General features: G+C 38.0%; 1 long non-coding RNA gene across 1 annotated transcript in view; it reads right to left on the bottom strand.

The window, feature by feature from the left end:
• Nucleotides 1–14,381, bottom strand: part of LOC309610599 — a 504,212-nt gene that overhangs the window by 103,600 nt on the left and 386,231 nt on the right. The gene's annotated exons all lie outside the window — the stretch shown is intronic.

Raw genomic sequence — 14,381 nt, 5'->3', positions numbered from 1 at the left:
GTATGAGGAATTGTTATGATATAAAAATAATGAAAAGTAAAGATGCAAAAATACAGATAGTGTGTCTACAAATATGGCTGAAAATTAAATATATGATACACACACGTACACAAGAAAAAGATGAAAATATGGCAAAAACATTAACAGTAGGTATTTATGTTCCTTATGTATTATGTATCTATGTATATATGTTATATATGACTATAGGCTGTTTGTAATAATAGAAATACATTATTATTATTAGAAAATACATATTAGTATACAAATTATTATACACAAATTAGTATACAAATACATATAGTATACAAATTAATACATATCGGAAATTAATACATATTAAACTAAAAATTAAACTTGCTTAAGTTTTTAAAGCTTAAAGCTCTTCAAACTATGGATCTACTGAAAATGCCTTAGCTATAGAAACAATGCAGAAACTAACATTTGTCCAGTATTTAGCTCACGCCTTGGGATTTTAAAGGAAAATATTTATTGGGGTTACAGAGATTCAAGCTTATCCCTCATGGTGGGCAGAATTCTTAAGAATGGCTTCCAAGACCCTCACCCTTGTGTAGTCTCCCCCCTCTTTGAGCGTGAAGAGAACCCATGAATATAGTAAGAATCACTAGTGAGTACGTTATCTTATAAAACAAAAGGGAAATTAAGCTGATGGGCCCAATTTAATCACATGAGCTCTTTAAAAGTGTATAGTTTTCTCCAGATGATGGCAGAAGGGGTATTTAGAGAGAGTCCAAGTATGACTAGGACTTGAAGCACCCTCGTGGCTTTGGAGATGGAGAGGACCATGTAAGAAGGAATGTGGTGGCTTCTAAGAGCAGGGAGTGGTCCATGGCTGATGGCCAGCAAGGACCTCAGACCTACAGGAACTGGATCCGGCTAAAAACCTAAATGAGATTAGAAGCTAATTCTTCCCCAGAGCCTCCAGATAGGAGCCCAACACAGCTAACACCTACGTATGAGCCTTGTGAAACCCTGAACAGAGAAGCCCATCCCACCTCTGACCACAGGATTGTGAGATAATGAATGGGTGTTTTTTAAGCCACTGTGTTTATTGTAATTTGTTATGCAGCAACATCCCTATTCTGTTCTGCCAATAAAGAATGGCTTTCCAGGCAGGGTCATTTGAAGGAGCACTTCCTTCAAATCAGTTTAGTCCCATGAGAATAAAACTTCTGGGAAGTTATTCACGTTTTGAGACTTGAAGTCATTAACGTTTCACACAATTTTAGTTCTACATAATATAAGTTTCCAAAAGGCAGTAGAATACTTTATATAGACAGTTCTTGTTTTGTTTTGCATTTCATGTTAAGATCAAAAAATTTCCCTGAGAGAATGTTTCCAATCCATTATGCCAGCCACGGTGAAAACAATTTCATGGTCTGAAATTTGTTTTACAACCAATTTGGGGGAGAAATAAAACAGCATCATTAAATAAAGCACACCCGAATATAGGTATCTTTTTTAAAAATAAAGGATTGAACATTCTTGAATTTCAGTAGTGGAGCAGATTAATAGGAAAGAGAAAGTTTTCTGAAAACTAACTCTTACCCTTGTCCCATTTACTACAATTGGCCTTTTTCTTCCAGCCACCCCACAGAGCCATCCACGTTAGGATATCAGCTACCCAACCTGACAAATTTAAGGCCATCTTCTACACTGAATTTAGCTTTTACTAGCTTTAGATTTCCTTAGCCTGCAAGTCTACTCACTGTTCTTCTAACTTCTCAAATCTAAGCTTCTCTAAAGGAAAACTGCACTTTACACCAAAAGCAACTTTAAAAAATGATTTTTGTTTCCTAACCTCTAAATCCATTCCTCAAAATGCAATTGGAATTCACTCCCTACTGTCTAAGCTTATCCCAGGAGTAAAATATAGAAGATGGACTAAGTGATGTCTGAGATCCCTTCCAAATTTAATATTTGATGGATCAGGCGTTTAATGTAATTGGCAATAAAGCTAGAATATAAACGTGTTTTTACAAGATTTAAGCTAAGAGGTCAAGAGAATAACTAATGCTCCCTATCATAATATGATAAAATGTCCTTTGAAGATCTCAGGGATCATTAGGCTAATACTGGCTAGTCTTTGCCCACAACCAACTACAGGCTTCACATCATTTCTAGCATCTCCTACTCCAACTACATGGCTCAGGCACAAAATGTGGAACCGAGAAACTCTCCTGAGCTAAGGAACTATCCTTTTTATTTTAGGTATGTTTCTTTCAAATATTCTATTATTATCAAAAGGCAGGCTAGAAGAACACATTTTCACCCGTCCCCAAACCTAGCCAAGGATTGTAACAAATTTTCCACTGGTATTTTAATTGATCTTTCCACAAAAGGAAAGAGGAAGGTGTCTATTAGCTCCTTTCATTTCATTTAGCAGTAAAGTATTAAATAGACAAGAGAGAAGGATGAAAAGCAATAAAAGACAGCAAAGAAGCACAATCAGATTTTAATATGTAGAATCTGGATGACTTGTAGATTTATATTCCCAGACTTTAGGGAATTACCATATAATGATTGATACTTTGGGGAAATCATCAGGATATGAAATTAATTTCTTAGCCTAGCACTTTAATTTGACAGAGGAAGAATTAAGACATAACTAAAATCAAATATCTTTTATTAGTCATAATTCTCCTCAGCAAAATTACTTTGTACTCCCACCCACCAACCCTCATCTCCACTCTTAAGATTTTGATTTACAATATGATATCATCAACCACTTTTATTTTTAAACTGGAAGAAATAATGTAATTAAACCCAATTTCATTTGTCACTCGTACCTAAAGAAACAAGTCCAGAATTAAAAATAAGATTAGGAGCACTGCCCTACTAGATTCAGTTAAAAATACTTTCACAAGGAAGCATTTTACACAGAATTTAAAAAGGACAGATTTAAGAACAATCAGCAAATTGTCAAAATGCAATTTCAGTCTTTCAAGGATAACTTTTTCTGCACAGGATATATAATTTTATGCCTCCAGGTTTTATATCCAACTGGTCCTCAACCCCAAACCTCCTCATCCTGAACCCTATTCTTATTAATCACAGATAATTTCTTCTTTAAAGCCCAGTCCAAATGCCACCTCCTTCCTGGAAACTTCCTGTATCAAGAGATCCCAGGTCATTTTTCTAATTCCTACTCCTATCTTCCTCCTCACTAGTCATAGAATAAACCTAGCATTTCAAGAGAAATAAGAACCTATGCAAGGGTGCCTTATAATATAAACTGGAGAAGGAAACGCTGCCTTAGCATAAAAAAGCCAAGTCTTTCCTGAGAAATATTGGTAAGAAATACTTTTAATATTTTAATTAAGATTTAAAATACTAATAATTAACATTAAAATAGTAATTTCTTAGTGTGGAAGAAAAAAACAATTCTTTGATAAAGAGGCACCCATTTCAAGCTCGGGGAGAAAGCCAACTGCCAAACAGGGTAAAAACCCCTTATGTTTTCTCTCCCTATCCCTATGCTGTACCCATTCAAGGGTTTGTCCTCACCCCTCCCTTCTGCAAGGCCAACACAGCTGAGCAGAAGAGAAAGGTCTGACATTCATTTGACAATGAGGGCAATGAAAATGCAAGGAGAGAACAGTGGATTGAGACTCAAATATTTGAGAGGATGGAAGGGAAAAGCATGGAACATCCCAAGATAAGTCTGGGAGAACAGAAGGACACTGAAGACACCTACAGGGAACAAGTTAAAGTGAAAAAGAGGAGGAAGAGTTAGGGAACAGCGAACAGCTTCCATGAGGGACAGCCCTCAAGGTTTAGGCAGGGAGCCTCATTTTCTAGAATGCAAAAGAACATAGCTAGATATACATAATGAAGCTAGAGCTGAATTTCTCCCCAGCTCAGGGTGGCTTGGGAAAATTACCTGGACCATTCAGTAGAGAACTGCTTAAACTTTCATCCAGGTTTATTAGGGAGGCATTACCCAAGACAAAGAAGGTTTTAAAAACTCTTGCTGTTGTCATTTAATCAACCTCCTCTCTGAGGGCCACTGAACAGCAAGGTGCATCAACCACAGAGTAGGACTCTACAAGACAGCCAGTAAAACTGCCCCTATTGCCCCTGCAACCCCCATGCCCCAAAAGGAAAGGACTCCTGTGGTCTACACTTTTATTTGACATTTGTGACTTCCTACTCTACTTATTTGTTTACTTGTCTGCCTCTCCAGACTTATAGAAGTTCTGTTTCGTCTTGGTGCCACACCCAGCCATATGCCCCTAATAGATATTGGTAGTGGACACTGTTCGTTACCTAACCAACATCCACCCCTTCCTTCCTTTCCTAACAAAACTCTGACTTTATTCAGGTAACTCCAGAGGGCATCTTGATTAATTTCTAAGCCAATCAATGCATTGTATTCCCCAGATGACTGTTATTGGTGTGGAGTGGGAATGTAACCAAAGTTGGTACAACCAGACTGAAGGGAAAGACTTGTACTCTATGATTGAGGGGGGAAAAAATGTCCTTTTCTCTTTATTTTGCTAGACATGACCAGGAAATACATGGCTCATCGACACTGGCAGCCATCTTGGAATCACAAGGGACATCAGGCTTAGGATGAAGAAAACACCGAGGAAGACAGAAGACAGACACTAAAGACACCCTGGACATTGTCGTCATCACTGAGCTCATGACTTCATCATGCCTGTGCCCCCTGGCAGACCTCTGGACTCCCAGTTACGTGAGACAGTATTCTGTTATGTTTTGACTCAGTTTGAGTCACAGTTTTCAATACTTGACTATAAAGTTACAAATGAATTTTTTTAATTGAAGAGTAGTGAATGGCAGTTATTTATACATATTTTATAATAGTTTTAAAGAGTTGTTAAAAAAAAAAAAAGGTAAATATCACAACAAAGGCTGTGGGAGCTTGGGAGATGGACAGACCATATGGGACTGAATGGAGAAAACACTAAACACTAGCCCCTTAGGTATAGAGAAGATAGTGGGCAAACACAGGAACTGGGTTTCAAGAGACAAGATTTAAGATCCTGCAATGACCAGATGGAAAAACAGGAATGGATTGGGATACTGGACAGAGAACCAAGACAAAGATTTAAAACAGAGACTAAAGGCAATCTTGATTACAGATCTTGGGCTGTAAGTCGGTGGCTCAGTCAGAAGTTTTGCAAGACATACTTCCTTGAAATAGAGTATGATACTAAGACAGTTTTCAGTAATTCAAGTGACACTTGAGAACCTGCTCTGTGCCAGGCACGGTGCGAGATGCTAGAAATATAATGGTAAGCAAGAACAAAGTCCCTACCTTCACGGATCTTATAATCTAGCGAGGAAGTAGGCATTATTCAAAGTTTAGAATTGTAAAATTGCACCAGAAATGTGAAATTAAGGAGAGCCACCCACTTCTGGGAGAACATTTAAGCAGGGGATTGATTTGAGCTGGTGGGATGGCGATTAAGAAAGGTCTCTCTGAGGTAGACACTCTTAAGCAGATTTAAGATCCATCGGCAGGAATTAACTAGGTAAAGACAGGAGAGAAAAGAGCATTCTGGGAAGAGAAAAGAGTACATGCAAATGCCCTGGGACAGGAGGAAACAAGGATGCTTGAGAGAGACTGGAAAAAGCCCACTGTTACAAAAAAGGAAGACTGAAAGGGAGGTAGGCAATGAAGCTAAAGAAGTAGTTAGACAAGCAGGCAACATCGAGCCACGTAGCTCATAGTCTTTATCCTAAAGGCAATAAAATCCATTGGAGCTTTCTTAGCAAAGGGGGTGTATGAATTAAGATTTGTGTCTTGAAGTGATTACTCCAGGCTGCAGATGGACACATGCAGTTGAGGAGGACCTGACAGGAAGCAATTACAGTCACCCAGGCAACATATGTTGTCTAGAGTAGTAGCAGTGACAATGGTGAGAGATGGATGGATATGAAATATATCTAGGTGATGAAAAGGATATTATATAGGTGTTATAGAGCAAGAATAAAGGAAGACCAATGCCTAGGTGAAAGAGAAGAAAATGGGGCCATCCTCTGCAAAAGGGTGCACAGGGCATAGGCCAGTGGGGTTGAGTTTATTTTTTGTCTTTAATGGATGATTATGAATTCATCAGTGGGCTAACTTGAATGTCAAGGTCTGGAGGCATGTAGTACCTCCTACCCCAACAGAATAAAATTTGATTATTCTAGTTGTAAGGATAATAGTTCCCCAGACTGAAATGTTCATTCATGATGAACATCAACAGTTACCAAGTCATTAATACACTCACCTCCAAGCTGACATGTTCCCTCCATTTATTCAACTCTCTTTCCTTCCACTTCTCTTGTTGTCTCCTGGTCTCTTTTTGAAACCCCAATAAAAATTTATTTCTTTTATCTAAAGCTTTTCAAGAACCTAGGGGCAAGACGGGAATAAAGATGCACACCTACTAGAGAATGGACTTGAGGATACGGGGAGGGGGAAGGGTAAGCTGGGACAAAGTGGGAGAGTGACATGGACATATATACACCACCAAATGTAAAACCAATACCTAGTGGGAAGCAGCTGCATAGCACAGGGAGATCAGTTCGGTGCTTTGTGACCACCTAGAGGGGTGGGAGGGAGGGAGATGCAAGAGGGAAGAGCTATGGGGACATATGTATATGTATAACTGATTCATTTTGTTATAAAGCAGAAACTGACACACCATTGTAAAGCAATTATACTCTAATAAAGATGTTAAAAAATAAATAAATAAAAATTAAAAAATAAAGCTTTTCAATTGTTTTTTTTCCCCACAAGAATCAGGAATACTCAATGGAGACCCAAAAAAAATTTTTTCAAAGGAAATATATCACCTTTGGCAGAAGTGACAGTGATTCTTAACTGTTATTTTATATAGCCACATGACATAAAGAAAAATTATCTAATTTATTTAAAAGGCAAAAAATACAGTGGTATAAATTATGGCAATTACTCTTAAAGCAACCTTCTTTCCCTGGGATAATTAGGAAGCTCCTCATTTATACCTACAAAGCAAGAGGCCTGGCCCTGTCTACGCACAGATTTTACTGAAATTAACAGATGATTAGAAACTAACCTAAGGCAGACACTAGATTTCTATTTTTCTTAAAGTGGCCAAAATGGCATGCATTTATGAACAAGCATCCTGACTCAAAGGACAATTGTAAAGCACGGAATTTGCAAACTAATGGGCTCTATTTCTGAGTGGATAAGACCTCTGACTAAAGATAGTGGGTAAGTATACTTTCTTTGATAAAAAATAAGGTTAGCTTTCAAAGTAACTAGACTGACTTTTTTATCAATTTTGCCAATCCAAAACAACCATTCATATTCACTTAGGGATATGAAAACGTGGTAAAACTTCATTAGTGGCTTACTTCAGCAAAAGACTAATGATAAGTCAAATTCTTTCTTCCTTCATTGCCCTCCACTAAATCATGACAACTGGACCTGTGAATGCTGTCCCTAGCCACATATATGTCAAATTAGGTTGAAAAATAATAATGATACTCTTTGTCAGATAGCATCTTATATGAATTATCTCTAACACCCACAACAATAATGAAAGGTAGAAATTTTTATCTTGATTTCATAAATGGGAAGAAACTTGAAGAGATAATAAGTTGTCCAAGGCTAGAATGCCAGGAGGTGATAAAGCTGGGAATCGAGCCTGAATCTCCTGACTCCAAAATCCATACTCTTTACCACATGATACTACACTGTCAACTTGAACTACCAAAGTCCATTTCCGGTGCAGCTTTGGATCTTACAGTTGGAAGAGTTGAAGTTTCAGTAGTACAAGCTCCTTCCAACAAGGGAGAGAGGCAGCTAAATTTCGAGGCAGCCAACAAAATACGGTGGAAAATTTTTTCCTTGGGAGGCATTAGTGAAAAGCTCTAGCTCTGGAATCAGACTGAGTTTGAGTCTCATCTCTATCAATGTGTGAGCTCAAGGAAATTTCTCTCTGAGCCTCAGCCTCCCCATTTATCTGTAACATAAAGTATCTATCATAGGGTTATTGTTAGAGTTTAAGGAAGTAAAATAAGATGTTTAGCACAGTGATGGCACATACCAAATGTTCAACAAATGTTAGCTATAATTATTTCAAAGAGTAAAACTAGCTTCACTGTAACTGGTACCTATTCATTCACCGTGGTGAATGAATGGCTTTCTGGAAAAGCACAGGATAACTCTTATATGGCAATGAAGCTCTTCAGAATCATCCCGTTGTTACTACCGTTCTCATACGGCGTGACTTCCTGCTCCCACACATTGTTATTCAGTAAGAGATGGACTACAGGGATCACTATACAGTTGGTTTCTATTAGCTTGTGGTCAACTTAAATCTTTTTGATATAAATAGATGTTAAGCCACCTCGGTTCATAATACCCATTTACAACTGACTTAGGAATTTAAATGCAAACATTTAAAAACAGGCTTGTTAAATACCACCTTGCTTAAAGAAGACATTCACAAGGACCCTGAGATGATCCATATGACAGACTGCATTGAAGTTTTTGTGGAGTTAAAAGTTCTCAAAGCAGGCACTAAACTTTTGTCAACTGCCCTTCAGAGAATGTTGTTTTTGTCTAATGCCACGATATCAGCATATCACCACAGATGGCAGCTTGAACAAATGTAAGAATGTGATCTTTTCAGCTATTATTGGATTCTGTATATTACTCCCCCATGGAGTCTATATATGATCATTTCAATTCATGTGGAAAAGAAGTTCTAAATCAGTCATGTTTGCTGACATCAGAAAACAAGCCATTTATAGAAAGAATTCCTCTAAGCACAGATATTTGTGGAAAGGTTCCTCTTCAGGTGGTAATTTGTGACTAACATTTTTGACTTTGTCTTAATTATGCATTAGTTAGCCAAGAAATATGCATCAAGTGTCACTTTATCTTCCTACATCTGATTAAAAGTATCCGCTAACGGGACTTCCCTGGTGGCACCGTGGTTAAGAATCCACCTGCCAATGCAGGGGACACGGGTTCGAGCCCTGCTCCAGGAAGATCCCACATGCCGCAGAGCAACTAAGCCCGTGCGCCACAACTACTGAGCCTGCACTCTAGAGCCTGCAAGCCACAACTACTGAGCCCACGTGCCACAGCTACTGAAGTCCACGGGCCTAGAACCCGTGCTCCACAACAAGAGAAGCCACCACAATGAGAAGCCCATGACCGCAACGAAGAGTAGCCCCCGCTCACCACAACTAGAGAAAGCCCACGCCCAGCAACAAAGACCCAACACAGGCAAAAATAAATAAATTTATGAAAAAAAAAAGAAAGTATCCTCTAAAGGTAGGTACCAAAAGTTTGAACTGCATTAGCAGTTCTCTAATTGGCTGCACATTAGAATCACCTGGAGAACTTTTTAAAAATACAAATGTCTAGGCCTCACCCTAGATTGGTTAGGTCAGAAGCTCTACAGTGCTTTTTTTCTTTAATTGTTATTGAATTTTATCTTATTTTATTTTTTAATTAATTTTTATTGGAGTATAGTTGCTTTACAATGTTGTGTTAGTTTCTACTGTACAGCAAAGTGAATCAGCTACATGTATACATATATCCCCTCTTATTTGGATTTCCTTCCCTCTGCAGTGGTTTTTTGAAAGCTCCTCAAGGCATTCTAATTTGAATTGAGATCAGATGATCTCTGAGGTCCCTTTCACCTGTCCTTCATTTCAGAAATACATTGAAGATTTTCCTCCCCCAAGATGCTTTCCATGATCTTGCCTACTCACGTTAAAAGTAAAAATTGAGAAAAAGTATTCCGTTCTCAATAACTCTGCATACACATTTGTTACGCTTTGACTAAACATCTGCTGTTTTCAGCAGAGTTTCCTCTAAACAAAATGCACTTAGCCAGAGCAAATTTAAGGATTAAGTGAAAGAAGCTTCTATTTTCTTCTTCCTGAAATCAGAAAGTACAACTCAGACCTCATTCCTTTTTCCCTGCATTGCTGCATCTCGTCCTCCTCCTTTCTCAATTCTGAATCCCTCCCACTTCCTTCCTGTGGGATCTACAGACCCTCACTCCTCTTCCAACCCTCCTCCCCCAAAAAACAAGCTAGAAATCAAGACTGCTTCCTCCCTCAACTTCTACCCCATAAACAAAAATACTGAAGCCCAAACTATGAACTGTTACAACAGGGAAACCTAAATTTAATCACGATGTTCCAATAATTTTCACCTTGTCTCTCAGAAGTCACACAGATTTTCCTAACACTACTAAACTTTTCAGAAATCAAGAATATACTAAGGGAAAGACATGCATATTGAAGTGGACCAGAATGAAGGACACGGATACCAATAACATACTTTGAAATGCATCAAAAACTGGATTGATGGATGGATAGATGGTATAGCAAAGTGATGGCAGTGTAGAACCTGGAAGGAGAGTTTGTGTGTGCTCACTCACAATCCTTTCAATGTCTCAGTGTTTGACTTTTTTTTATTGAAGTATAGTTGATTTGCAATATTATATTATTTTCTGGTGTGTGACACAGTGATTCAATATTCTATAGATTATGCTCCATTTAAAGTTATTACACAGTAATGGCTACTTTTTAACTAAAATATTGGGAGGGAAAGAATGTCCTAGAGAAAAATCTGGATGCATCTCATAGACATAATGATAAGTGAAAGAAGCCAAACAGCAAAAGAGTACATATTTTACAACTCCAATTACATAAAGGTCAGGAATAGTGAAATAATCTGTGGGAACCCCAAGAGTAGAAACCTCGAGGTGGGAAAATATTGATTGGGAAAGGTCATTAGAAAGCCTTCTGCAGTGCTGGAAATGTTCTGCATCTTGATTTATTTCTTGTTCTGTTTCCGGATGCCTGAAGATAGATAGATAGATAGATAGATAGATAGATAGATAGATAGATAGATAGATAGGTAGATAGATAGATAGATAGAATCCATTGAGCTCTGCAGTTTAGTACGGTAAGTTGTATCTCAATTTTTTAAGAAAAAGCTTTAAAGAATTTACCAACGAAAAGTAGTCATATGAGTCTGCTGTATTACTTTTAATAACTCAGTGTTATTCACGTGGTATTAACTTGCACTCTGGAGCAAAGAACCACTTAATCATACATAGAACTGTAACTCCTACAGATTTTGCTCAGAATCCTCCTTTTCCACCCTGAAGGCCTAGGCTGGGGAGGCCACAGGTGAACTTCACGGGCTGCTGATCTGCCTCTCTGGAGACCTAAAATAAAGATCACTCCAAGCTAAATGTAACCCAATTTTGAAAGTCTAAATGCAGGAAGAAAGGAGGGAAAAGAGGAAAGGAGAAACAAATAACCTACCACAATTACAATTCTCATCTGTGGCCATTCAATCTTTTGTGTTATTCGTCCTTTAGCCTTTGTGCAGAGAGAACAAAAAGTCTTGTTGGTCTTTTCCTCCATTTTTCAGCTTAATGCTTCCCAGCCCTTCCCCAGGGAAGTCTGATGGAACAGGATGAAACAACAACAATGAAGCAAAGCTGCAGAAGTGGGTGACAAAAGAGGAGCACCCTTTCCCATCAGTATTTTTCATCTAAAAATTACAGTGATTCTATGTGAAATCCTAAACAATAGGCAAATCAGATCACTTTTTACTGACTTATTTATCATTCTGAGGTTTTGTGATGATAAAACAAAAGAGGAAACACAACAAAGAGAGGTAGAAAAGTATATGTGATGTTCATAACAACCAACATAGAGAAGTATCTCTTGAAAAATCTAAGACCGGTTATAGGACACAAACCATGTGAAACATGTAAACAATGTGTAAATCCCCAATAATCGCTATAAAGGAGGTTAGTCACATATTTCTCTTGATATCTTCCGAACTCTGTGTAGCCTCAAACTTCTTTCACCTAAATCTTAAGCAGTTTAAGAACCAGAGCTTTTTTTCATTTAAAGCCACACTCTAAATCAATATGCAGGAAAAAAATTTTTTTGTATTTTCCCATTCCTTAGGGGAAGAGAGAAGTTAGTGAGAGTTCTTAATTCTTTGCCTGAATGCTAAAAAGATTCTGAAAATATTTTGACTTGAGTAGGGTAATCCTCTGGAGGGAAATTTGATATTTGCACCAAAGGAACAAGATGAATATTGTCAATCTCTACCAAATTATGTTTTATTCAGCTTCTTACTTTTCAAGATGCAAAGTATGATCTCAGATTGTCTGCTATGAAAATTTCCAAAAAGATTCCACACTGATCAGTGTGATTGTTAGGCCCTGAGCTAAGCTGGAGAGAGCCTAGCTGTCAGGTGTCAGGGTAGCCGATTAAGACAACAAACCAAAATGAAAGTAACAGTCAAGGCTTTAATCACTTACTGCCAATAGTATCAGCAAGAGGCCAAACCAAAGAAAGTGTCAACTCCTCCCATTCCATTTTCCCCCATGGAATATCACCACTCATCAGTCACCAATCGAGTGTCAGGTGAACCAGCACAGATGGGGTCATTTCACTGCCAAAGGAGCCCCAAACAGAACGTTCCTGCAGCTTTATGGGCCCGGAGGATAAGGGGAAGGGAGTGGGAAGTGCTAGGCATGGAAAAGTACTAAGTACTTCGTCAGAGTGGAGGAAAGTGTCTCTAAGGTCTTCCGCTGCCTTCGCCATAAAGAAACCTCTGCCGAAGGCCCAAGGTAAAGAGGCCTCCAAATGGAAGAAGCTGGGCTAGGGATGCAGCCATGTGTAAGAGCATGGGCAGACAGAGAGGCCCAAGCCCTGGACAATAACTCCTTTCAAAGGTGGCAATGCATTGGCCATGCCCCAAGTCTGGTATGTGGAGGGCAGATTTCCCCCATGAGGCCTGCCATGTAATTACAGTTGCAAAAATTATTAATAGTCAGGCTAAAAGATCACACATAGATTTTGGCAAGAAGCTAGACTCCTCAGAGGTAACTTTTGAAAAGATTTCATTTTGTTTATCTCCCACATTGACCTTTAGGTTGTGAAAGAAATTCACTGTCACCAAGTTTGGAAAGAAAAAAAAAAAAAAAAAATATATATATATATATATATATATATATGGAACATATTGTAAATGTTTTCACAAGTACATAAAACCTGCATCGAAAACACATAATTTCACCATAAATCAAACCTTAGGAAAGTAGAAGGGAAGAAATAATAAAAATAAGAGCATAAATTAATGAAATTAATTTGAAAAAATTTGAAACAAATGTGTAAGATGGACAATTATCAAAGCCAAAATTTGGTTCTTTGAAAATAATAATATTGGACAATCCCTAAGACTGATCAAGGAAGAAAATAAGGAAACATAAATTACTGATATCAGGAATCAAAAAGGAGCGGCATCTCAGATGCTGCAGACATGAAAAGATAATACAGACAAGAAAACTAATAAAAGATGAGAGTACTTAAACCTTCAGGCCAATAAATCTGACAATTTGGATGAAAGAAAAATTCCTCCAAAAATACAATTTATCATAGCTATCAGAAGAAGAGAAAAATCTGAATCGTGTGACATTCATTAACAAAACTGAATTCATGATTTAAACTTAAACACACACACACTAGTGAATTCTTCCAAACATTCAAGGTACAAAACACAAATTTAGCAAAAGTTCTTCCAAAGAATAGAAATATAGGAAACACTTTCTAATTATTTTTATAATGACAATAAAATGTTAATTCAAAATATTTTTTTAGAAATTGAAGATCTAAACATGAAAGGTAAAAAATAATAAACTTTTAGAGGAAACGTAGATCATCACTTTGGAGGAAAAGACTTCTTAACGAAGATACAGAAAACTCTAAAACATAAGAGAAAAAATTGATATATTGGAATATATTAAAACTGAGAATTTCCATTCATGAAAAAGCACCATTAAGAGTGAAAACCAACACACAAACCTATATATTTACAATACATATTACTGCCACCATACTCATATTCGGAATACATAAAGAACTTCTACAAGTTAATAAATAAAAGGCAAACAAGCCAATAGGGAAAATGGTCACTTCACAAAAGAGGATATCTACATGGCTTATATGCATATGACAGGTTCCCAACATCATTAGTCATCAAGGAAATGCAAATTAAAATCACGAGCACAGGGGCTTCCCTGGTGGCGCAGTGGTTGAGAGTCTGCCTGCCAATGCAGGGGACACGGTTTCGAGCCCTGGTCTGGGAGGATCCCACATGCCGCGGAGCGGCTGGGCCCGTGAGCCACAGCTACTGAGCCTGCGCGTCTGGAGCCTGTGCTCCACAACAAGAGAGGCCGCGGTGGTGGGAGGCCCGCGCACCGCGATGAAGAGTGGCCCCCCGCTTGCCACAACTAGAGAGAGCCCTTGCACAGAGGCAAAGACCCAACACAGCAAAAATAAATAAATTAATTAATTAATTA

This window comes from Balaenoptera borealis, assembly GCF_965194805.1.
Source record: "Balaenoptera borealis genome assembly, chromosome: 14".
Taxonomy (NCBI): domain Eukaryota; kingdom Metazoa; phylum Chordata; class Mammalia; order Artiodactyla; family Balaenopteridae; genus Balaenoptera; species Balaenoptera borealis.
The sequence above is the reverse complement of the archived record's forward strand: the minus strand, read 5'-3'. Positions and strand labels throughout refer to the sequence as shown.